This window comes from Dermacentor albipictus, chromosome 2 (assembly GCF_038994185.2).
Source record: "Dermacentor albipictus isolate Rhodes 1998 colony chromosome 2, USDA_Dalb.pri_finalv2, whole genome shotgun sequence".
In the NCBI taxonomy this organism is placed as follows: Eukaryota; Metazoa; Arthropoda; class Arachnida; order Ixodida; family Ixodidae; genus Dermacentor; species Dermacentor albipictus.
This window is the reverse complement of record NC_091822.1, coordinates 6,558,979-6,583,711: the sequence shown is the minus strand read 5'-3', so window position 1 is coordinate 6,583,711 and position 24,733 is coordinate 6,558,979. Positions and strand designations below refer to the sequence as shown.

The window sequence follows — 24,733 nt, the reverse complement described above, 5'->3', positions numbered from 1 at the left end:
GGCTTGCGTAATCATGGTCTTGCTGCCCGACTCTGCTCACGCCATTTCGGAACCCCACGTGTCGCAAGCAGAGGCATAGCCGAGCAAGCTGGAAACTTCTGCAACAAGTAGCACACTTGTAGGCCTTCTTATCAGCACCGTTACTATGTCAAAGGGAACTCTTTGAAACGCGACGACTCTTTCCCAAGACCTACAAACGCCCTGCCGACCCACATCTCTCTCAACGCGACGTGCGAGGCAAACATAGGCTCCGACTGCGTCATGCGTGGCACCACAATAAAGTCATCAGCGCACGCGACAGTTATATGATCCAATAATCGTTTGTTTCTTTTAAACAACGGTACCAAAATAGATTGCGCGGGAAGGATGGTTGCACATCATTTAAACGATAGTGCTTTAACATGTTTTCGTTACATGCACTACTCGCAAGCGACTCCCTATGCAGACCGAAATGAAAGACGTTACATGTAAAAAAGATCCCGCGTTCCCACTTGTTGAGCCAGTGTTTCTAGTGGGGATATGTGTGCCGGCATTTGACAGCACGTCCGCGTACTCGTGAGGGATCGTCATCACCGCACGCGTGCAATAGCTGAAATGTTTGGAACTGGTAAGCACGGGGGCATGTGCATCTGGCAGGTGTAGGTACGGCCGCACACTTAATCCCGTTTTAACGCGATAGCGTTAAGGAGCTCGTGTCGCAGAAAAGCTGGTGTCGTCGGCGTCGGCGTCCGCGGCGTTGACCGTGAGCGATAAATCGCGGCAGGCACTCCATAAATAAAAAGCAACTTTCAAGATGGGCTGGGTGGGAATCTAACCAGGGTCTCCGGAGTGTGAGACGGAGACGCTACCACTCAGCCACGAGTTCGATGCTTCCAAGAGGTACAAACGCGCCTCTAGTGAATGCGGTGTTGCCTTCGAAGCGAGCCGTGGAAAGTTATACTGCGGTGTATATCGGTAATTATGAACATGTAACTTACAGAAGTCGCAATTACACGAGTAGCGAAGTGCGTTTCGCTGCATTTCTTCTGCGCTTTGCGCACACGCAGAGCCATCTTGCGGCAAACACAGAAGACCCCCTCCTCTCCATGTACGGCGCTGCCCCGACAGATGGCGCGCCACGCGTGCATTGGAGCTGTCGTGGCTCGGACTCTCTCCCCTGACAACGCTTCGCCTTGCTCCCTCTCCAGAATCAAGCGTCCTTCCTTTCTTTAGATCCCTATCTGTCTATCTCTCTGCCCGTGCCGATCACGACGTTTGGCTGGCGTGCATCATTTCCCCCTCCGGGATACCGAGTTCTTTGGTTCGCTGCGCTTGCTCATGCGCACGTTTCCTTGCTGCGCCGAACGCTGCGTTGCTCGACCATATGGCTCGACACTCACCGCGTCCGATGCGGGGCGCCTCGTAAGTGATTGCTGCCCTGTAGCCCATTGTCTTACACCCCTTGGTGGGTCGACGGGAACGCTGTCGCGTTCCACTCTTGAAGGCGAAGCTTAAGCGTCCTCCAATTTTTACATAGGTGCGGTGAAGTGAGTGGAAACATCTCGAAACATGACGTTCAAGAAAGCTCTATCCATCCATCCATGTACCACTTTCTAGGTAACTTAGGTGGAATCAATCTGCTTGAACGTCGGCCTTGCTTCGGTCGAGCTTCTTGGCACTGTTACTGCTGCATTAACAGTTACTGCTGCAGTAACAGTTAATGCTGCAGTAACAGTAATACAACGTAACTTTTTTGGGCGAGCCGGGGTCAGGCAATGAACAACATTATTGGAAGAATGAACGGGATATATATACTAAAGTAGTGCCGCAGTGGGTCATGCGCAGTTGATACATATAAGCGTGACGTTGCACATATTCAGCCTTGCTACATCTTCCCTTTTGCAGTGGAACTTAAGACATGGTTACCGTGTCTCTTGTTTAGGGTACCGACAGGCCTCGCGTCGAAGTCTTGTGCTTCTCTGTAGTTCTTGAGGGGGCTATGTGGAAGATACGTCTTCGGGCACGAGGCTCGCTTCCGGTCGTAGGTCTACCAGGCGGGGGTGCTCTCGTGTGCGCCGAAGTTCCCGGCGGTCTTCTGTTTTGACGATCGTCGAGCGGTGTTGATCAGCTGGTCGGAGTAAGACGGCGAGAGACCAGGACCGCTGGTTTGTATCGTACACTGTGACTTGCTGACCTGGCATCGCAGGCGGCAAGTTCCTGCTGCCACGATTATAGCAGGTACTCTGTCGTTGGCGCATTTCTTGAAGGCGGCCCTGGACCACGTCAGGTGGAATTGTCCGTGGTCCCAAGTGGCTGATAGGTACTGATAGAAGAGTCCTGGTCTGTCGTCCCATTAGCCTCTGCACGGGGGACTGGAGCACATCATCACGTGGGGTATTTTGCCATTCAAGTAATGCCATTTGAAACACAGGCATTTGAAAGGAACACTTCTTTAACAGCTTTTTGCTTCCTGAACCGCTCTCTCCGTCATGCCATTGGAAAGCGGATGATAGGGGCTTGATGTGATCAAGAGCCAAGGTTTTCAGAAAGTCCTTAAACTCACGGCTGTTAAAAGGCGGACCATTGTCAGTGCACAACTTCTTGGGCAAGCCATGGACCGAGAAAACTTCAGAACACCACGTGTTAAGAGAGCTTGCAGTTGTTGTACGAAACTCGAATTTCAAAGAAGGAGGAGTATAAGTCGTCAATAAGGGCGAACTTGTAGGCTTCAAAAGAGAACAAGTCCATGCCGACAACTTTCCATGGTTGTGAGGGTACATCATGACTCAGGAGTGGCATATTAGAGTGTCGAGGCTGATGCTTTTGGCGCACTTTACAGGCTTTACAAAGCTGCTCGATGTTGCGCGAAATATTGGGCCACAACATCACGTTCCTTGCCCTCGCCTTCATCTTACCCACTCCCACGTGCGCCGCGTGAAGAAGGCTCATCATTTGCCATATCTTTGATTGCGGTACAATTACCTTGTTCCTTCGAAACATGAGGCCGTCCTGTGCATGTATCTCGTCCCGGTACGCCCAGTACGACCCAAGTGGCTCCGGGACTTCTTGCTTGTGAAGCGGCCACGTTGTATTCGCGTACTCCCGTAGCTTTACGAGGGTATCGTTATCATTGGTTGCTGCTAGTAAATCTTACAGGGAGCGTTGGGAGGCTGAAACATTCAAAAACCTTGACTCGAAACTGCTCGTTTTCTTCCAAGAATCTTTTGCTAGGAAACCTTGATAATGCGTCAGCGAGGAACAGCTCTTTGCCAGGCTTGTACGTCACATTGATCGGATAACGCTGAGGAGTTAGGCGCATGCGTTGCAGACGTAGCGGGCACTGGTATAGCGGCTTACTGAATATAGCGAATAAGGGGCGGTGGTCAGTTTCAACTGTTACTGCATGCTGTACAAATATGTAGTCATGAAATCTGGTGCATGCATGAACAAAAGCTAAAGTTTCTTTTTCAATTTGAGCGTATCTGGTCTGTGCCTCCAAGTGTCCGTGAGGAAAAGGCAACGGGCTGCGCATCCTGTATAAGCACAGCGCCTACCCCCAGCTGGTTTGCATCAATTGATAGCGTCACGGGTTTGGTTGGATCAAAATAGCGGAGCACAGGTGCTTTAATCAGAGCCTCACGCAATCTAAGAAAGCTTTCCTGCTGTTTTTCCGTCCAAACCCATGCAATGTCTTTTCGCAACAAAGCTAGTAGTGGTGCTGTTACTACAGACATGTTTAGGATAAAGCGTTGTACAAAATTCATAATGCCCAAAAACACTTCAAGTTCCTTACAGTTTCTTGGTGTCGGCGTTTCCAGAATATCTTGAACACGTTGGGCGTCCACACGCAGGCCTTCGGCGCTGAGCACGTGTCCCAGGTAGCGCACCTCTCGCTGCAAAAAGAAGCATTTCTTCAAGTTTAGTCGAAGATTCTGTTCACGGCAGCGCGTTAGAAGAAGCTGTAGATTGTGGTGGTGCTCTTGCTTAGTCTTGCCTCAGAGAAGAATGTCATCCATTACTACTGCGACATTTGGCCCACCTTCTAGGACGCGGTGCATCGCTGCCTGAAATATCTCTGGAGCAGAGGCAATGCCAAAATGCATGCGCAAGAACCTGCAGCGTCCGTATGGTTTACTCATTCCAAATAGTTTGGAACTTAAGTCGTCTAGCTTTATCTGCCAATTCCCTGATGCTGCGTCTAAGGTTGAAAAAACGTTGGCGCCGGCAAGCTTTGGCACAGCGTCGTCGAGAATAGGCATAGGGTAGTTTTCCCGTAACAACGCCTTGTTCTGCGCTATGAGGTCTAGGCAGATCCGCACTTTATCTTTCTTCATGACCGTGACCATGCAACTCGACCATTCCGTCGGGCGCTTTACCTTTGATATCACGCCTTGTTCTTCCATGCGCAGAAGCTCTTCCTTGACTTTGTCTTGAAAGGCCACTGGAACTCTCCTGGCTGGCACGACGACTCCTACGGCTCCTAGCTTTAGCTGCATTGTATACTTCACGCCTTTCAGCTGTCCCAGTCCACTGAAAACTTCTGCGAAAGCTTGTGCTGCCGTGTATAACTCTTCGACGTGAACGTTTTGCACGCGACAAAGAAACCCGAGGCGTTCCGGCACTGATCTGCTCAGAGTCACGGGCACATTTTGTTAGACCACGAAAAACGGCTCTTCCTGCACTCTGCTGTTAGCTGTCCCTGGTAGAGTGTATAAGCGCGACTGGACGAGGACGAAGAAAGAAACAGATACACAGACACAGCTTCTTTTTCGTTTACACAGACACAGTTTCGTTCTTCGTCCTCGTCCAGTCGCGCCTATACACTCTACCATGGATTCTAACCAACTAGGCCGCCAACGTGTTTTAACCTGTTAGCTGACAGTTGCAGCCAAATTTTTCCTGTCGCAGTAGTCTTTTGACGGAAAAAAGGGGTCAATGTGGCGTGGCAGGTTTGCTGTGGCTTGTTCGGTAGCAGTTTAGCATCGTTGTTTGAAATGATGCAGCAGTTAGCACGTCTAGCTTGCTCGTAAACTTGCGGTCTTCAATGTCGATTGCTGCTCTCCAATGATTTGCCGCTTTGACTGCACTGACAGTCAGGGCTTGTAAAAAATCTTCCGCTTGTACCTCGCGCAGCACGTTTTTAACGCCTCTGGTTTGTCTTCGCACCGACGATCTACATGCTTGAGCAATGTGATTACACCCACCACATTTTTTTTGCATGTTTTTCCTTCAGCCGGGCATATTTCGCCACGGTGAGTGGTATAGCCACAAAGACCACACGGTTTCCTTTCTGTGGTGACTGCTTGAATTACTGTAGCACGTGCTGCTTCTGCGCCTTCACTGATTTCTTTAAATTGATTTTTTCCCAGTTCCTGGACCCGGCAAATTTCAGTGGTCTTACTGTATGCCGGGTTCTCGGAAATAAGCCTTTTCTGCTAGCTTTTGTTTTGCAGTCCCAGAATGATTCGGCTACGGAGCAAATGGTCTCCTAGGTCCCCGAACTCTCAGTGCTTCGCTAGAAGCCTGAGGTCGGTTAGCCAGTCATTGAAACACTCCCCTTGCTTTTGGTCCCTTGATGCGAAATGAAATTCATTAAACGTCAAATGTGTCACTGGTTTGTAGAATTCTTCAAATCTCTGAAGCAAAATGTCGACGTTGTTCCTATCCGCTTCATTTTCGAATTTGAAGGCGCTGTAAGCTTTTCTGCCCTCCTCTCCAACTGTTACAAGTAACGGTGCTGCTTGGACTTCTTTTGGCTGCTTACTTAACTGGGTAGCCGTGGATAACAATGGGAACTCACATTTCCAAGTTTTCCATCCCGGCCATGCGTCTGCTGACGGGTCCAGTGGTTTCGGCGGGGGAAGCAGCGTTGACAGGGCCGACATAGCCATAGTTTACAGCTGCCACCATGTGGGCGAGTCGGAGTCAGGCAGTGAACAACTTTATTGGAAGAATGAACGGGATATATATACAAAGTAGTGCCGCAGTGGGTCATGGCCAATTCATACATATAAGCGTGATGTTGCACTTATTCATCCTTGCTACTACTTTTACATTTCAATCTGTCGCCACATATTTCTAAAGGTGTTCCTCTTAGTTGAACAAGACAAAAAATTAATCGACGATACTCCCCACGATGCTCCCTAATGCGAAATTTCAGCGCAGCTCTATACACCAGAACACCGTGAATTCAAAGCGCGCCGCCATATTGATGAGCGTCGGTCGCGCCATCTATCCCAAGCGCCGCGAAGTAGCAGGCCTGGGCTGCCACGCCGGGAGATGCGACCCGGCGCGAAAGCGAAACTTGGGCTTTTTAGCTGGGCGGAAGGCGTGTTTCACGTTTTTTCTAACCTGTCATTTTCGCTGTCTGGATTCAATCAAACTTCAAGACCTCGTGCAAGTCCACAATGGACACACTGAGTGCTGTGCAGACTGCAGAAGCGAATACATCGGGTAGGTACGCTATTACGTTTGTACAAACCGCGCGCTATATGCTAAAACACCTGTGAGCTTTTTGGCACGTAACCTGTGAAGGAATTTACAGCACTGTGTTGGTTCCATATATTATTAAAGCACGCAGAACACTGTCATCTGCACTTTCAGTTTGGTCTTGTTTGTAATGGTCTCTACTGGGTTGGCCGCGCTTGGCAACCAACTGGCGAGGTCGTTTGACTGCCTGGTTAGCAGACGCCTGCCCTTCACCACCTGCACACTGAAAACAAAATATATGTTATAGTAAGAAGGGCTGTAGTTCTTTCCCATGCCATCACTTTTGCGAAGATATAAAGTCCTCTCAAAATGAAATAGAAAATACACCAGGCCAATTGTATCGTGCAACCACTTAAGAGTACAACATTCAGAACAAAAGCCTACAGCACTCGAACAAGCAGCATATGATGCTAAACCTGCACTCATTGGAAAATGAGGTACTACAGTAGTTATAATGTTCAACTACATGTGCGGTCAAAGCCCGTATAACAGGGCGAGCATGACAGATGCAGGTGTTGTACAGTTGCACAAACCATGACAGGGCACGTAAAATTACCATCCCTACTTAAAGCCGCATCATCAGGACCCCTTTGGTACAAGACAACAACCGCACCTGCATTCCAAGAAATTAGCCCCACCAACTGCAGCTACCTGGTACCAGACCTGTTTCGCTTGTGCGAGGCCATCGGATTGTTGGCGCTTCCTTAGAAAAGAAAACAGTAGAAAAAACTAGTGAGAACGATCAAAATTTTGTTACAAAATACAAGAATAATTAAGCACCTTATTTTCCTCGCCATATGAACGGAAATATTTTGCGCTTTGCCCCGCATAACAGCCCGCACGCAGTTTAGAGCTCAGGAGGCTCAAATGAATTCGTTACGAATGACACCTGCAACACCAGCTCGTAAAGGTAGGTGCGCTGCAAGAACACCTTCGGCGACGAGTAGTCGTCGTTTACGTTTTTGTGGACGCATGCTACGTGACGAGCAGACTTCGGTTTACTTTCATTAATAACGCTCACCAGCAAGGCCTACAACTTGTCGTTCACGCTTAATGGTCATTCCGTGCACCAGCTGCAAGTATCGCTAACCGCAAACTCAACTGTTCCGCTTAACCGTCGGGAGCTCTGCCTGAATGAAAACACGAAAAGGCTTGCCTTTTTGTTATAGCCAAGGCGAAGCACCGGCGCGGGATTCTGCTCTGTAGGCTTGTTGCCCAGAAAGTGCTCGGAGCAAACCTGCGTATTACGTTTGTAGGGCGCAAAGTTGAACGTGACACCAAAATATACACAGATCGAATACTCACTCGTGCATTTTCACTGGGTTGGTAGTTCTTCCTATTCACTGCAGCTATCCACCGGTGTCGCAGCTTGGCATTCTTCGTTGCGGATGGAAATGGGCGCAGGCTGAAAACACCACACCGGCACGATTCCCTACGTGTATTGTGCTCTTCGCAAACAGCGCTAAGCAACCTGCTCCTTTTCCGCTGGTTATTTTGGCACCCAAACACGACGCAACGATCCCCAGTTGACTTCTTGTACTTTGGAGTCGCGTGAACGGGCAGATTTCCGCACTTTGGAGCCCTAGAGCTGGCGCTTGCCATGTCTACTGGTCGCCGGCGAACACACTTTGGCAGCCCAGTACAAAATAGCGCCGGTCGACCGGGCAACCCGGGTGCGAGGGTATGCGTTCGGTTAGTCTGGGTGCGAGACTAGCGTGTTCTGGTCTATACGTCCTTTTATTTCGCAAAATAGTAGCTGACGCCGACAATCCCTCTCGTGCGGCTCATTGCGAACTGAGCGAAGAGTGGCGCGACTGCCTCGCTGATCGCGAGAGGCAGTGCGGTGCGGACGCGTGGCTGCGATTCATTGCAGCCGCAGAGAGGCCTCGGCTCATGCAGCGCTTTGTTTCCTTATATGGTATCGGTCGACGCGCTCACCGCATGCCATAGGTGAACAGACGACGGCGCCCTACTCTGGTGGCGCCATTTCCTTACGGTCGTCGCCGCAGAACCCGTCTTGCGCGGCACTACGCTTTTGTCGTTTTCGCCTCAAGCGTCCACTGTAGCCCCGTCCTCTGCTTTCCTCCTCGCGCTCTCTTCGCCATCGCTGGCGTTCGTCTGCCGCTGAGCTTCGCGTTTGCTCTTTCACCTTTCGCTGGGCTCGTTCGCTCAGTTACAAGCGACGCCGACGGAAGCACGCCGATGCTCACTCAGGAACAGGCGCGTAAGGGCTGAACTCTAATGATAGTGCATTAACAAAGAGGGTATCTATTTTTCCTGGCTCATAATTTTATTGTTCTTGTAACCTTAAGAAATTTTCTTGATTCGTATCAAGGCTATTGCGCTTTAGCGCAGATTTAAGAAAAAAATAAACCTGCAGTTGATAGACAACGCTTCTCCTCTGTTGGTTCTTTAACCCCAACCTGTTCGGGCGGTGCTTTTAAAAGTGACCTTTACATTGGAGAGAACTTCAGTTGCGTTCTTCAAGTAGGCGTGAAACGCATTGTAATTTCCCACTGCACAACCGGTTAACTTACTTGAATGGAATTTGTTGCATATATTTGACCAACGTAGAAGTAGAATTGACATTTGGCGTCTCAGATATACGACTGCCGAGAATCGGCAACTTTCGACGAAACTATTGGGTGACCTTACGAATTCATAGGTCCGTAATAGAAATAGATATTACCCGTCGTGGTTGCTTAGTGGCTTTGGTGCTTTGGTGATAATACGACGTAGCGGGATGAAATTTCGGTGACAGCGGCCGCATTTCGATGGGGCGAAATCCAAGAACACCCGTGTGCTACGATTTAGGTGCATGTTAAAAAACCCCAGGTGGTCATATTTGACCCGGACCCCCCCCCCCCCCCCCCCCCCCCCACTATGGCGTGCCTCATAATCAGATCGCTGTTTTGGCGCGCGAAACCCAATAATTCTTTTAATAGATTATACAGATCTGTATGCCGTCTGTGTTAGAGCCCCTGAAGCGGAAATATGTAATGCCCGATTTTACAATTTACGGTTTTACAATGTTCACAAAGGTTTTGGAAAAATTCTACTCGAAGCACTCGCATATTGTGGAATGATGTTTAATCGTCAATTTTGTGTCCACTTTAGATGTCCATATAGGCGCAGTCTACACAATTGCGATGTAGATTTTTTATTTTTATTGCTGAGCTACACAGTTGCGAACTTCCTGCTGAAGTTGTTCTTTTTTTGTTCGCAATTTCCAATAATTTTTGCGAGAACATTGACGGCCGACATTAAATATGGGCTTACTATGAACGGTGTTTTTCTTTGTTCTTTGAAAAGCGTCAACCCAAGTAAAAATTGGTGCAGTATTTTTCGAACAACGCGATTTGTCCGTATCCATGTATTTATATAGTAGATTCAGAGATAAAGCTTGTTAATTTGCGCCATAGTGCTCGCAGAATACTGCATACTCGGTACACGCTTAACTTTTTCATGGTTCTCGCTGACCTCTTGACTTGCTGAAATTTGACTCCGGGCGAGTGCAGTTATGTTGCACGACACGACACGGAGGCATAGTAAGGCGCTTCATTATAAATTCGAAAGTAAAAAAAATATCAAGATTACCCTGCCGGCTAGCTCTCACAATTGAGACGGGGTTTCCGTGTAAGCATCACATACGTCATACATTAACCACGGATGCTGACGGTAACCGTAATAGCCGTCGTTATCTTAATATACATAACCTTATCGCGACGCGATATGTAACCTCATTCATTCCCTCGTATATTTCGGTTTCTTTAATTTTTATAGCGGAAAACTTTGTGCCTTAGCTGTCTTAATAGCAGAATCGTTAGCTATCGCTCTGCTCTGGAGGAGACTAATGCGCCACCATATTGAGGATGATGTCACTCAAACCGTGCTCTTTGCAAGCTGCTGTAGCTCGTCGAAATGCATTCGGTCACTTGCTCCTAGTCAAGTGTGTCGAGTCGTGAGCGTCGTTCAGGAAGTGTGACCCCTGTCTCGGCACTTTCTTGACTAGGACATTTGAAGCCTTCGTCATACAGTACAGCTATTCTCTTTTCCCTCGCAATTTGAGAGGGGCGCAGCGAATCCATTGGTCGCTCCAACGCGGCAACAATTTGTTGATACTGCACGGCCTTTGAATGCCGTGCACGCACGGTATACGAAGTTCTCGCTGTCGCGCTACGGCCGTACCTCTGACGATGCCGATCCTGCGGGCGCTCTGCAATCGGCTCCCCTTTTTTAGCTCTGACGCCATTCGTCCCATCTGGCTTCCGTCGCTCGTACTCGGCGACGCGAATAGCCTGCGCGGGCTCGTCTGGCGCGTTCTGTCAATGCGGTGCCCGCCTTCGGTAATTTTATTTTTTTTTTTTTGCTTCCGCGCGTGGTTTCGTGCCGTGTAACGTACTTCAGTACCCGCTCGGTGTTCGCTTACGTAGCTTCGAATTGCGCAGAATCAGCTGGGCAGTTTGGGCCTCGCGTCAATGCAATACCTCGCTCGTATCGACTTGCTCTATTAGTATTTTTTTTATCGCTGCTAGCCCTTGAATTCGTTCTTTTTTTAATGGCATGCCATCAGTGCCGAAACGCGTCAATGAAAAACATAAATAAGGGATTTTACGTGGCAAATCCACGATGTCATTATGAGGCAGGCTGTAGTGAGCGACACCGTATTCATTTTGACCACCTAGGGTTCATTACCGTGTACTAAATCTAGGTACACCAGTGTTTTTGCATATCGATCGCATCACAATGCGGCCGCTGTGGCCGGGATTTGGTCTCGCAACATCGTGCTTAGAAGCACAACACCAAAGCTACTGAGCCACCACGGCCAGTCGACGTATGAAAAAAAATAAGCTCGACAGAGAAATTTCTGGCTCTTCCGGTTCCGCTATTGCGTCTGTGAGCGTCTATCGTATATCCACCGCCGTAGTGTTCAAATTTGTTCTTCTGAAACTTACCCCTCAATAAATGGATGGTATCGAGCCCATGTCACAGGAATTGTTCACGGACAGCAACCCGACATAGCAGGCTGCACCGCAAATGCACTGAGCATGTAGTGCTTTTCAGTGAACGCCTATCACGCCAGCGCTTTAGCGAGCTGTGCAATGAATGAATGCACTGGGTGCGTAGACCCTTGCGATTTTTTAACAATAGCACGCGAGCGTCGACGGTAAGGCGTGTCCGCGGCCGTGTAGTGGCCAGGGACGGCGAGATTGGCAACCTTACGTGCGGTCGTGCAAGGCGAACTATAGTTCGAATGTGTACTGCTGCACCGTTCGCTTCAGGAGTGCCCCTCACCGCTGCAAGGCCACTGACACGTCGTGTGGCCGGCGCTCGCGCGTTAATGTTAAGAAATTGCAAGGGTGTACCTTAATGAACCTCTCACCGGCTCGGGTTGCCAACTCTGTTCCATTGGATGTGCGGCAAGCAAGCAAACAATCCTCATCGTTTCCAGGCACCGGCGCGCCACGTTTCTCGTCTCGGAGGTGACGCGCACTTCGGCAGCGTGTCTAGAAAGCAGCGCGACAGAGGAGCCCGGTGGCCGCATGACGCGTTTCTCAGCGTTCGCACCGGTGCGCCATGCATTTCGTAGGCCACGTGCAGGCTTCGCGGCGGCGGTGCTCGATGGCTCCGAGAGCGCCATGCAGGAGTCCTGCTGTAGTGCACGCTTCCTGCATAACTCGTTTCCATGGTTGGAACACGTTGTGTCACTACATGATTCAATGCCAAGAGCATTACCGTTGGCAGTCATTGTGAAATGGATTCTGCCGATGTTTACTGGACAATTTGAACAGCTATATGGAGCTGAACAGGCAACGTTGACAACCGCTTGATGGTCTATCTTGCCTATTGTTACGATATGTTAGGCATGGAATCACAGGGACTTTCCACCGCGCAGATTCCTGTACGTCATTAGCGGTTTTACGCACACATTGGCAATGCCTTGAATTCTTTGGCAATGTTTGTGCTACCGAAATAAACAGCGCGGCTTAGGGTATCCCGCTTCCTGAACTCGAGACACTTTCCTATCCATGCCGCTCTGAACTGAGTACCTACATGATTTGCTTAAGGTGTTTCAAAAACACCTGTTTGCTCTAGCCGTCTTGATCAATAACAGCTTGACAGATTACGTGCTCGCCGAAAGGACTAATGACGTGTACTACCTTAAATGCATGTTGCTATTGATGAAACGGTGATTCGCTACGCTGTCATAAAGATGTCTGTTTCGTCGCTGGGACCCGCCACCGGGACGAAAGGCACATCAATGACGGAAGCCGCTATCCGCAAAGCCTGTTTAAGTGCGACAGCGTAATAATTTCGCCGGACGTGGCTCCTATCAATCGCATTATTTCGCTTATCCTGCCTGCAGCGAATAATTGCTGTGCATTCCGTGTAGTGGATCCAGGGCCTCTTCCGCATCCTCCCAACGGGAAACAATCGTCTTATTTATTCATTTATTTATTTATTTATTTATTTATTTATTTATTTATTTATTTATTTATTTTCAATAGTGCCAGTCCCATCAGGGGCTATAGCAGGTGGACATATAAAAGTGAAATAGATGGTAACCAACGTGCAGGTACAAATTGCGTGTCAATAAGGAGCGCAAAAGAACAAGAATACATAAAAACAAATATAGATATCACATGTCTAGGAGAAATGCGCAGCAGAACAGAGAATACATCATGAAAAGGACAGCAAACGGGAACAAAAATAACAGTAAACACCTTCACGATATTTAGCATGGCTTACAAGAGTTACAAAGCATATTATGTGAACAAGACGGCATTACTGATTGTTTGATATGGATTCTAATCGTGATGTTAACGGAGGTAATGAGCCTGCAGAAATGACTAAAGTATCGAGTTGATTCTATTACCTTATCACTAGGGAGAAATAAGAGTATATGAATCTGTCATTATGGCATGAGTATTCTGGTAAAGGTTGTGCATGTTTATGCCTCGATGATCCTGACTGCGCGAAACATATGTATGGTATTAGGTCTATATTATAATAGTTGTGAATCAAGTCAAATAAAAATTTAAGCCGTGCTTGTTTCGCTGTTGATGATAGCGTCGCAAACCCGATATAGCTGCAAGGTTAGTGGGTGAATCTGCGGGCTTATACTTGTAAATAAACTGCAGCGCTTTTCGCTGTACTTTTCCAGTTTCGTTATATTAGTTATTGAGGGGGGAAACCAAACTGTGTTAGGGGCACTCCAAAACCGGTCTAACGAAAGTAGCATACGCGAGTAGCTTAGTACACGTGGGTGCGAGGTGGAGACATCTTCGGAGATAAAATAGCTTGCGTAATGCCTTCGAGGTCACGTTGGCAATGTGCGCGTCCCATCTCAGGTCAGAAGTTAGAGTGATGCGTAAGTATTTATGCTGGTGAACTTTCTTTTAGCACATTGCCCTTAATAAAGTACGGAAAATCGTGAGGTCATTTTCTTTTATTGTTACCGTCATGCAAACTGATTTATTTGTGTTTATCGTCATTTGCCACTTTTTGCACCATTCATTTAGCTGGTCGAGTGAATTGCTAAGCGAAACATGATCTGCGTAGGTGTTAATTGTTTGGTAGGTGAGGCAGTCATCAGCAAACAGTTTGATGTTACAGTCAATATTTTGGTTATGTCGTTAATGGAAATAAAAATAACAGTGGCCCCTATACGGATCCTTGGGAGACGCCTGATGTTACAGGCGCTGTCGCAGATTCCACATGCTCAAATAGTGCGGATTGTGTCCGATCTTAAAAAAATCTGTTACTCAGTCTAAAATTTCCCCATTCCCAATACAACCTAGCAATTTTGTTAATTTACTGTGGCCTATGCGATCAAATGCTTTCGAAAGGTCTAATAATATTATATCAGTCTGGCTACACTTGTTGATGTTAAATGTGAGGTCATACAGAACTTCCGTTAGCTGCGTGATGGTTGACAATCCATGACAGAATCCGTGCTGGTGTTGCTTCAAAAGTTGTGAGTGTCAATAAAGTTTATTGGGTGTTTAAGGATGATATGCTCGAGCATCTTGCAAGTGGCGCTAGTGAGAGACATTGGTGGACAATTGGAAGGAAATAAGGTATCTCTTGTTTTGTGTGTTTGGATGATTTTCGAATTTTCAGGTCGTCGGGTAAGGATCATTCCAACAGGGATTTTCGAATTATCAGGCCCGAGAATCGGCTGCATCACTCTGCGTATCTCTTTAGAAAATGGTTTGCCATGTAATCTGGTCCGCATTATTTTTTAGGGTCAAGGGCGAGCAACATATTAAGGCTACCCGCGTCAGATATGATTTTATTTAGTTATTTTATTTATTTATACATACTGCATCGCAATTCGCGCTATAGCAGGAGTGGGTTGAAAAAGGTACAGAAAATACATAGGAGTATACAGCGGTAAACACAAGTGAACACTTTTACAAAAGATCACTGATGAAAGGAAAAGGAAAATACACAAGAGATGCCCTTATTAAGAGATACCCTTATTAAAGGATCGATGCGCGATGTTGAACTGCTACTCAAATCTGAAAGGTTGCCGTCATCTTTTGTGAAGTTCGAGTGAAAATAGTTATTGTACGCATTAGCGTTGATAGTTTTTTCCTCAGGAGACAAGTCCGATAACGTGTCTTTACTAGGGCGGAAATGGTTCAAGTATTGCTGAGGGATGGTTGTCAGAAAGTTAGGCAGCGTTACATGAAAATAGTCTGCCTTGGCTTCTTTGGCTGTCTGTTCAAGATGTGCTACTGTGCATGCTAGTTTGCTAGCTTTAGGCATGATCCATGATTTTTAATAGCGTTACGTATCCTTTTTATATGACGCTTTTCCTGGATGACTTCCCGAGTTAGCCATGGGCTTGTTTTTTTTTGTGGTCGCTTGCTTTTGAAACGGAACATAGTTACGCAATAGGAAATCATATTCTTGAAATGAAGGCAGGCTGACGACTGACGAGTCGGAGGTCATTTCAGTAAAGGCTTGAAATTAGTGCGCAAGGTGGGTTAGTATGCTGGTGTCGTCCGCCTTCTCGAAGTCGGGTACTATAGATCTACTACAACGCGTTCTTATCGAACAGTCCAGAGGCAACAAGCATAGCGGTATGTTGGGATCTGAAATGCCTTGAATAATTTCTGTGGGAAGAAGAAGAAGCTCGAGGTGTGCAGACGTCTACGCATCGCCTCCGTGATTTTGAATTTTCCAAGCGGCCAAAATCTTCTGGTACCACTGGGATCAGCGGAATGTCTTTGTAAACATCAAGGGGATTTAACAGAACCGAACTTCGGTGAGCCGCAGTTTTAAGACCAACGAGAGCCCTATTCGTTCGGCCACGCCGAGAGTAGAGTTAGCCCTAACGCCGAACGCTGGCGCGCGGGAGCTCGGAAACCTGGAAGCAGCCACCGTGTCTACGGTGACCTGTGCGGGCCACCCAGCCCGGAACGCTACAATCGCGGGAAACCCGGGCACCATTGCTCATCAACCCACCGGCACCTAAACCATAGAAGTTGTTTCCGAGAGTCACCCGAGACCCCTGCCTGACGAGGCCTTGCCCGGGCCGTCTTCCGTCCTCTCGGACAGCTCCACAATCAAGAATCGCAGTGGCAAACGGTCGTTCCCCTTCATCGAACGCCTCCTGCAAAAGCAACAATCCACTGGTGAGCAAGACCCAGTCGAGCAAACCCCGGCATCGAAAACCACACCGTTAGGGCTAGCTCTCACCCAGGCGCCAACCGCCGCCGCGGAAGCCACGTCGCAAGCTACCTGCGAAGAGCGCGGAGCCGGAACAGCTATTTCTGAAGACGCGGCTGCAAGGAGCAGGCCTTGCCGACGCGCGCCTCCACTCCCGCGCACTGACATGAAAATCATTATCCGCCCTACCTTGGGCCTCATCGTTCGGAAACTACGGACCCACCAAGTGGCCAAGGCGATCGTCCAAGCTACCGGAGGCGCGCCGACCTGCAAGGGGGACAACTTCGTCGTCCGCCTGCGACACGGCTTGAACATCATCGTGAGCAGCCCTCACGAGGCTACGGCGGCCACCCTTATTATTAGCCTCACCTTTCGCGGACGATCACACCCTGTTAAGGTGTACCTATCAGCAACCGAGGGCCTGCTTAAAGGGACACTACAGTGAAAAATGATTTCTTCTGCATCAGTAAATTACCGTTCTGCAACACCAAGAACATCACTGGTACAACGATAAGACGTTTGGTAAGCCAGAAAAAGCGCAAGAACGAAGTACGGGTGGCGACGCCTACTTACGTTCCCGCACCTGGGAGCTGTGACATCTTGGATTTTGATGGCATCTTCTAGGGCCTACTCATTATATATAGCGCTTCAGATTGACTACATTGTCTTCTAAAGGAACCAAATATTAAACATGGCAAGTTTCGGGAACCTTTTTTCGGCCAACGCGGCCCAAATGCGAAAACATACTTTGGAATCCCTGACGTCACGCTGACGTACCGGCGCTGGGATTTCGGCGCGAAATTCAAATACTGGTACTTAGACCTTCATTTTCTCATCTAATAATCAAACTATTTTTTTTATATGACGGCCTGCAGGGTTCTCAAACAATCATTCATTAGTCTAAACGGATTTATTGTTTCGCTTTAGTGTCCCTTTAAAGGTGTACGCGGCATCGACGCAGGCAGCGGCGAAGATGAGCTTATGGCGAATCTTCGGGTCCACGCACGTGGAGTCCGCATCGTGCGGGCCCGTATGCTCGGACAATCCCAGACAGCCCTACTCCACTTCGACGGGCCTCGATATGTGTACTTCTATGGAGGGTGGATGCCTCGTTGAAACTACCAGCCGACAAGGCAGTTCTGCTCCATCTCTAGGACCACCGGACAACGACCAGACGTCTGCCCCAACCCACCGGTTCGTCCGTGCAATGTTTGCAACCACATAAACCCAGACGCCGGACGCACTTGTGGTCCGAAGTGTGCCTTGTGTGGAGGGGCCCATCTCACGGCCGCAACAAAGTGCAACAACAAGGTCAAGCGCATTCTCCCCAGATAGAATTCTGCATCCACCACCACATCCAAAACCCAACCACAGCCCCGCGCGGTCACTCAGTCGACCAAGGCAGCTGACCTTTGCTGGCAATGGTTCAGCTCCGAGCGGGAAGACTCCGACTTCGACCACTCGGAGAGTTCGAGCATCTACGGATCTTGGTCCGGTTCGAACCAGAGGTTCAAGTGCCGCTCGTGCTCTCGCCCACGGTCTCAGTTTCGGTCGCCCAGACGGCGATCTCGCTCAAGGCCCAAGCAAGGACAGCAGGCAGAACCAACCACAGCGGCACACAAAGACAAGGGGCCCCAGCAACACCAACTAAAGGCCAAAGAAGCTTCACTCCAGAGGACAACCAAAGAGCACGAGGTAAGCTGGTCAGCAGTAGCCTCTCCCTCGTATAAAAAGCCACAGACGCCACCATCTATGAAATTTGAACAGGAACTCTCGGCCATGCGCGCACGCATACAAACACTCGCAAGAAAACAGACGACTCAAACAAGTGATACAGCTCACACAAATACCACAAGAGATGGCTCCCCACAAGGTCATCATTGACCTACAAACCCATGTCGATGTCATCCGCACCCAGATGCAAGCCTTCATGGACGCTACACGTGCCCGGTTGGAAAAAATAACACAGACTGCTATACAACGCACAGATGCAGCAATAAAACACATGGAAGCCACTGTAGACAGCAAGCTTAAGTACCAGGTTCACTCCATAAAACTATGAAAGATACTACGACAGAACTTTCACAAGGCTACATCTGTAGCAGCACCGAACCAAATCGTAACATCACCGAACACAACATCCAACAATGCCTAGACCATACAGGCATGTCAAAGAAAACTTAGAAATTTGGCATACCGATGAGGGAAGGAAACAGCGTAACACGCGACACCACTCCCGACCTGGCCTTCATCAATCAAACCACGCGAGCCGAATGGCTTAACACTCGAAAACCTATGCAGCGATCACTACATAATAAACATAACACTAAAGTCGGTACGCCTACACAGGCAGATCGGCACAGCTAAACTCAGTGACTGGCGAAAAGTCGGGGAAGCCCAAGAACAGGACGCCGACAGAATCACGAACCTGGAAGACTGGTGCGACAGCGTCCGTCGGCATAAACAACGCCACACAAAGGAAATCACCAGAACGGAAGGGACCCCGGAGGTGGATCCCCGCATATTACACGTGTGGGATGCCAAATGGGGACTTATCCGCCGCTGGAAAAAACAGAAATACAACAGGAAACCGAAGACGCGCATAGCACAAATAACAGTGAAAGCAGAAGAATAGGCCATGCACCTCGCCTCCGCGAACTGGGATAGATTCTGCGACTCCTTCGGTAGCACCCTGGATACGGCGAAGACGTGGCACATCCTCAAAACCATCCTAGACTCCACCAAACCCAAAGGAGAACGGGTAAAAATGGACACAGGGCTCTGCAGCCGTTACTACACACTTATTCAGGCAGCCAACAAGACCTCATCGATGTCATCATGACCAAGTGCTATGGAAATCCCGCTCCCACATAACCGTGTTGAACACCCTACACAGGACAACGCAGCCAACTAATAGACGAACCTATCACAGAAAACGAAATGAAAATGGTCATCGCAGCCACCACCCGTAACACAGCGGCGGGCACGGACTAGATCACGAACTCCGTGATCAGAAACCTGAGTGGCAAGTCTATCTGCGCGCCCACGGCCTTTCTCAACCAATACTGGGAACAAGGTACGGTGCCGGCGATGTGGAAACGCGCACGAATAATTATGATCCCCAAACTGGTCAAGAAATTGGCATTTGAAAACCTCAAGCCCGTCTCGCTCACGTCCTGCCTCGGCAAGGTGTATGAACAAATTATAAACACGAGACTATAGAGACACTTAAAAGATAACACCTGCCGACACCATGTTCGGCTTGCGCGCAGGCCTGTCCACACAAGATGTGCTACTCCAAATCAAAGAAATCCTCAGCAACGTTTCCCGCAGCGGCGAACACGTCTTCCTAGCAATCGACACCAAAGGGGCTTTCGACAACGTCAGCTACCGAGGAATCCTAGAAGGGCTGGCCATGAGCAACTGCGGTGAGTGAACGTAGAAGTATGTTAAGATCTTCCTGAGCTACCGCACGGCGGAGACGAAGATGGGGGAGATCCAGACTCCAGTGTACAACCCTCCCAACAAGGGCACACGACATGGGGCTGCCATCTCACCCACGCTGTTCAACGTCGCCATGATCGGCCTCGCAAGCAAGCTGCAGCACGTGGCAGGTCTTCGGCACGCAATCTACGCAGACGACATAACAGTCTGGACCACAACAGGGCCCCTCGTTGTAAAAGAAGAACGGCTGCAAACTGCTGCAAATCTCATCCAAGAATACGTCAGCCAACGGGGACTACAATGCTCTCCCGAGAAATCTGAGCTACTATGAGTCTGGCGAGTCCGGGGTAACCACACAGTCCCCACAGACCCAACAAGAAGACTTGAGGTACGCCTCAACGGGGGCCTCATACCAGAGAGGCCATTGCTCAGGGTGCTGGGCCTGTGGGTGCAGTCGAACCAGCGGGCCACACACACCCTTACACTCCACAAAATCAGTGTCAAGGTGATATCACGCATGATCTCCCGTGTAACATCCAAGAACAGAGGCATGGGGAAAAGGGACACCCTCCTACTGGTCAGAAGCCTCGTGGTGAGCAGAATCACATACAACCTGCCCTACTACCATCTCATGCAGTCTGAGACGAAGCAGGCCGACAGACTTTTGAGGATGGCTTTCAAGACCGCTTTCCGCCTGCCGATGAGTACATGGACTGAAAAAGTATTGGCGCTAGGGTTGCACAACGCTCTCAGCGAACTGACAGAATCCCTTTACGTCTCGCAACAACAGAGACTTGCGTGGGCTCGCACGGGATAGCAGGTCTTAAACACCTTGGGGTTCCCACCTATAACAACGCGAACCCAAGAAATCTGCTTGATACCTTGTTACGTCCAAGACAGGCTTCACGTTGCTCCGATGCCACGCAACATGGACCCGAACCTACACTCCAGCAGGAGGAAAGCAAGGGCCCAGTGCATGGAGAAAGCGTTCAGGTTGAATACGACGGCCCGTTTTAGGGACGCCGTCATGTATGAGACGAACAAAGGCGCAGTGGCAGTGGCATGCGACTACCGAGAAGACGTTACCTCCGCTGCATCGACCCGCCCCTGCACGATTACGGAATCCGAAAAGTTGGCCATCGCGTTAGCCAGGATGGTCAGTGGTTAACCAACCACTGACGATCCTCACGGATACCCAGCAGGCCGGCCGCAACTTACTCAGGGAAGAATTGGAAGACCTGCTGCACAAGTCCTAGCCCAAATACTGAAGGAGGACCCTGAGGACTTCACCACCCAAACCATCATCTGGATACCGGGCCACACTAGCAACACGGGCAACCTGCATGCCGACAGAGCAGCTCGAAGATTCGTACATAATCGAACATTCATCGCGCCGGCTGCAGAAGACCCGGACCTTGTCGACCTCGAGTATTCAGCCATCGTGAACTACCACAGAGGGCGTCGCTTGCGATATCCACAACCCCATCAAAATCTAAAGACAGAGGATGCCGCTGCCGGGCGTAGGCTCCAGACACGCGAACCTACGCATATTACATCGGATACACCCCGCAGCCTACAAGGATGAATGCCCGTGATGTGGGGCCACATCAACCCCATACGACATTACATGGAAGTGCACACTACACAACATAGAACACCCCGACACTAACACCACGAGGGGGCAATGGGAGGGACTGCTATCCAGCTCGGCCCTCGACGAGCAGCTCAAGCGGATATAGCTGAGAAGATGGCAGAGCCAGCGGAGCCCTGGACTAGGGACCTCGATTATTAGCGGTTTTTCTTCTTATTATTTTAATAAAATCTATCTACCTATCTATCTATCAAAATTTTGTCCGTGCTTCGTGCCCTGAAAAATGATGAGTGATTAGTATAAGGTCAAGGATATTGTTTGCTGAACCTTGCATACGCCTCGGTTCTAGGATTATTTGGTGAAGGTTAAGTGATAACATTAGGTCAAAAAGAATTTCTGAAGAAGTTGATGTGTGATGCATAGTTACCTAGTCCATGTCCAGAAAGTTAAAGTCTCCCATAAAGAAAATTCTAGATCTGTTACCGTATCGGTATAGAAACTCATGAATGGCAGAAATGATCTCATCAGCCGAAGAGGGGCTTCTATAGAAGCAACCCACACAAAAAGTAGTATTGTTACGAAGAAGCCTGCAAAACACGCTTTCAGCACCTGACAGATGTGGCAGTAAAACAAATGGGAGGTTTTTCTTTATCACTAGAGCCATGACACCGCAACGGGAACCCCGATCTTTGCGATGACGGAATAGTTCGGTGGCGTGATTTCATGGCTGGAAACATCCGGTGGAAGCCACGTTTCTGTGACGACGACTATATCAGCTTCGCGATCGGTTAAAAGGTTTTCGAAAGATTCAATTTTGTTTAGTAAGCTTCTTACATTTACATTTATGATTGTTAGTTGTCTTATCGAGGTCTTCTCCGCGTCGTTGGTGAGCCGTTTGTTTTACTTAAATCTGCTTCGTTTTTAAGGGGTACTTTGTCATTGGTTTCGTCCTCCCAAACAAATGCGCGACTGTTTATGTACAGTCTGTGGAAGACGAGGGAGACTTTGTTGTGTTTGTCGCGATTTTCCTTGGCACTGTTCCACAGTTTTTGTCTAATGACCCGCATTTTAGGAGAAAAATCTTCCCCAATGGCAAATTTTGAGCCTTTAGGTTTAAAACCTTTTTTCAATATTGCCAATTTGTCGCGGCAATTTAGAAGTTTAAAAATTACCGGCCTAGTCTTTTTCGCTTGCGGTCTGCCTAACCGGTGTATCAGTTCTATGGTAACTGAGTCCAGCTCCAGGGTATCTTATATGATACCTCTGCTAACTGTCAGCATGAACCGACATTGAGAGATACTGTGCCACATAAAGGCAGCCGGGATCAGTTTTACTTACTCTCGCGTGCCTGCATCATCCTTGTCATTTTACTAATTGAAATCTAGCAGCCACGAAGGCATCTGCCATCTATTCCCAATTTCATGTTCCTCTCTCAGCTGACTGCCTCCTACTCTAGCAAATTTACTGTTGCATTCTTGCATCTAATTGCGTGACACCCTCTGTATGTTCCCCTTTACACCGTTTCTGTTACGCTATCCCTTTACTTTTTCTGCCCATTGCACGACCGCCCCGAATGCACGTCTTCGTTTTCATCTCAGCTGGAATATCTGCTACCAAGGTTCGTTCTCTAATCAAAACTGGCATTTTCGTACTTGTTATCTCAAGAGCGGTCGTTTGCGGTTCCCTAGCTTCTCGAGGTTCTTGGTTCTTAATTAACATTCTGAGCTCAAAAACGGAAGACGGACAAAATAAAAATCAGGACGAGCAGTCACATAGAACTGAAGTTTTTTATAAAAATTGTGGGACGCTATTATGAACAGAATCGAACTCGTCCAGTAGGCTGTCTTCCTTCGTTTCCTTGCTAGTTTCAGCTCTGCACGCATGTGCACATAGAATGCACACACTGGGGACGAAGACGAAGTGATTCTCGTAGAGACCGCTGTTCCTTCGCGCTGCAGTATTTTCGGCTTTCTCCCGCGTTTTACTCGGAGTCGCGGCTCTCATTGCCAGGGCAATGGAAGTGGAGTCGGCAGAATGCCGACGCGACGTGACTGCTTCGGCAGGAACCAACCCGAGGAAGAGAAATTGCCCTCCTAGCCAAGCTCACAGCGAGGACACTGTGTTGTATTCTTGCTCAAGCGATGACGCGTCAGATGACGAAGGCTTCGAAGGAGTGGTACACCGAAAGACCAAAAGAAGAAACATCTGCGGACGGTTTTCGTCAAGTGAGTCTACCGTCATGCCACAGCGAAGGTCATTGGCGCACACAATTTTTGTGCCGGACACACCTGCCGACAACCTCAACCGCCTTAATCGACAAGCGATTTCCGTTTCTCTGGAGGCTGTTGTCTCTGGAGAAACCAAAGATATGAGAATTAATACTCGAAAGAAAGTCATCATCATCATCATAATCATTTAGTGACCCTTAAAAGAGTATTACATAGGGGGGGAGCATACATAAGAAAAACAAATGTTGGAACAGTCATGACTGAAGAAAACAACAACAACATGCAGAAGGGTAAAGAAGGTGCAATGAAATGACAAACACAAAAAGTAATAACCAATGCCCTCAAGAAAGTGCGATGTGGTAAAAAAAAGTCGAATACGTTTAGCATCAATTCTCAGAAAGTTCGTTAGTATGTTTCGAAGCTTGGTAGGGTTACGTTTGATTACTATGCGGTCAGGCAAAATATTCCATTCTGCAATAGCTATTGGCAAGAAAGAGTTATTGAAGGATTTAGTAGAGCCGTGAAGACATTGAAGACTGAGGTTGTTTGAGAGACGGCGTGAACTACGGTGGCGTGATGTCCACAACCGAAGCGCAATCAATGCTTTGATGGCAGCAAAGCTCCTGGGCAACATCAATGTCTCACTACCTCATTCCGCAGGACAACGAAACCACAGCTGGTGTTTATAATATTGTTACGGTGAAGTGAAGGAAGACGTTGAATTGGACTAGAGAAAGACGAAGTCTGGCGGTTGCCTGAATGCCTTATCCATCATTTGTAAATATAAGTTATTTTACACTCGTGGGCCTGCTTTCTTCCCGCAACATTTTGGTGGAAGGTGCGGGGTACCACCACGGAACTTCGCAGCGGACGTCATCTACCTGCTGCCACAATGGCAAATCAACCGACACAAGCGACAACGCCTCGGCAGCCCGTGCCCACGGTCATCCTCACTCACCCACGGGACCCGGGAACATTTTGTGGCACGGACAACGTCGACGTCGAGGACTGGCTTACGATGTACGAGCGAGTGTGCGACAACAACAGGTGGGATCCTACAATGATGCTTGCAAACGTAATATTTTATCTGAAGGGAACTGCGAAGCAATGGTATGACACACATGAAGCTGACCTAACGAGCTGGGATGTTTGCAAAGAAAAAAATGCGAGACCTGTTCGGCAGACCTGTCGGTCGTCAGCTGGCAGCTAAAAAAGAACTTGCGTGCCGCGCTCAGACGTCCACAGAATCCTATGTCGTGTACATACAGGATGTGCTGGCCCTCTGTCGCAAGGCTGATGACAACATGACCGAGGCAGACAA

At 48.7% G+C, this 24,733-nt stretch overlaps 1 protein-coding gene and 1 long non-coding RNA gene across 3 annotated transcripts in view; one reads left to right on the top strand and one right to left on the bottom strand.

The window, feature by feature from the left end:
* LOC135913206 (uncharacterized) overlaps positions 1 to 4,615 on the bottom strand; it is a 31,526-nt gene extending 26,911 nt beyond the window's left edge. The window contains exons 1-2 of the long non-coding RNA XR_010567898.1: positions 4,356 to 4,615; positions 3,773 to 3,872 (exon numbers count right to left, since the gene is read on the bottom strand). This is a non-coding gene — a long non-coding RNA (uncharacterized lncRNA). The remainder of the gene's footprint in view (positions 1 to 3,772; positions 3,873 to 4,355) is intronic.
* Positions 1 to 24,733, top strand: part of LOC135913216 (TWiK family of potassium channels protein 7-like) — a 338,046-nt gene that overhangs the window by 137,522 nt on the left and 175,791 nt on the right. The window lies entirely within an intron of this gene.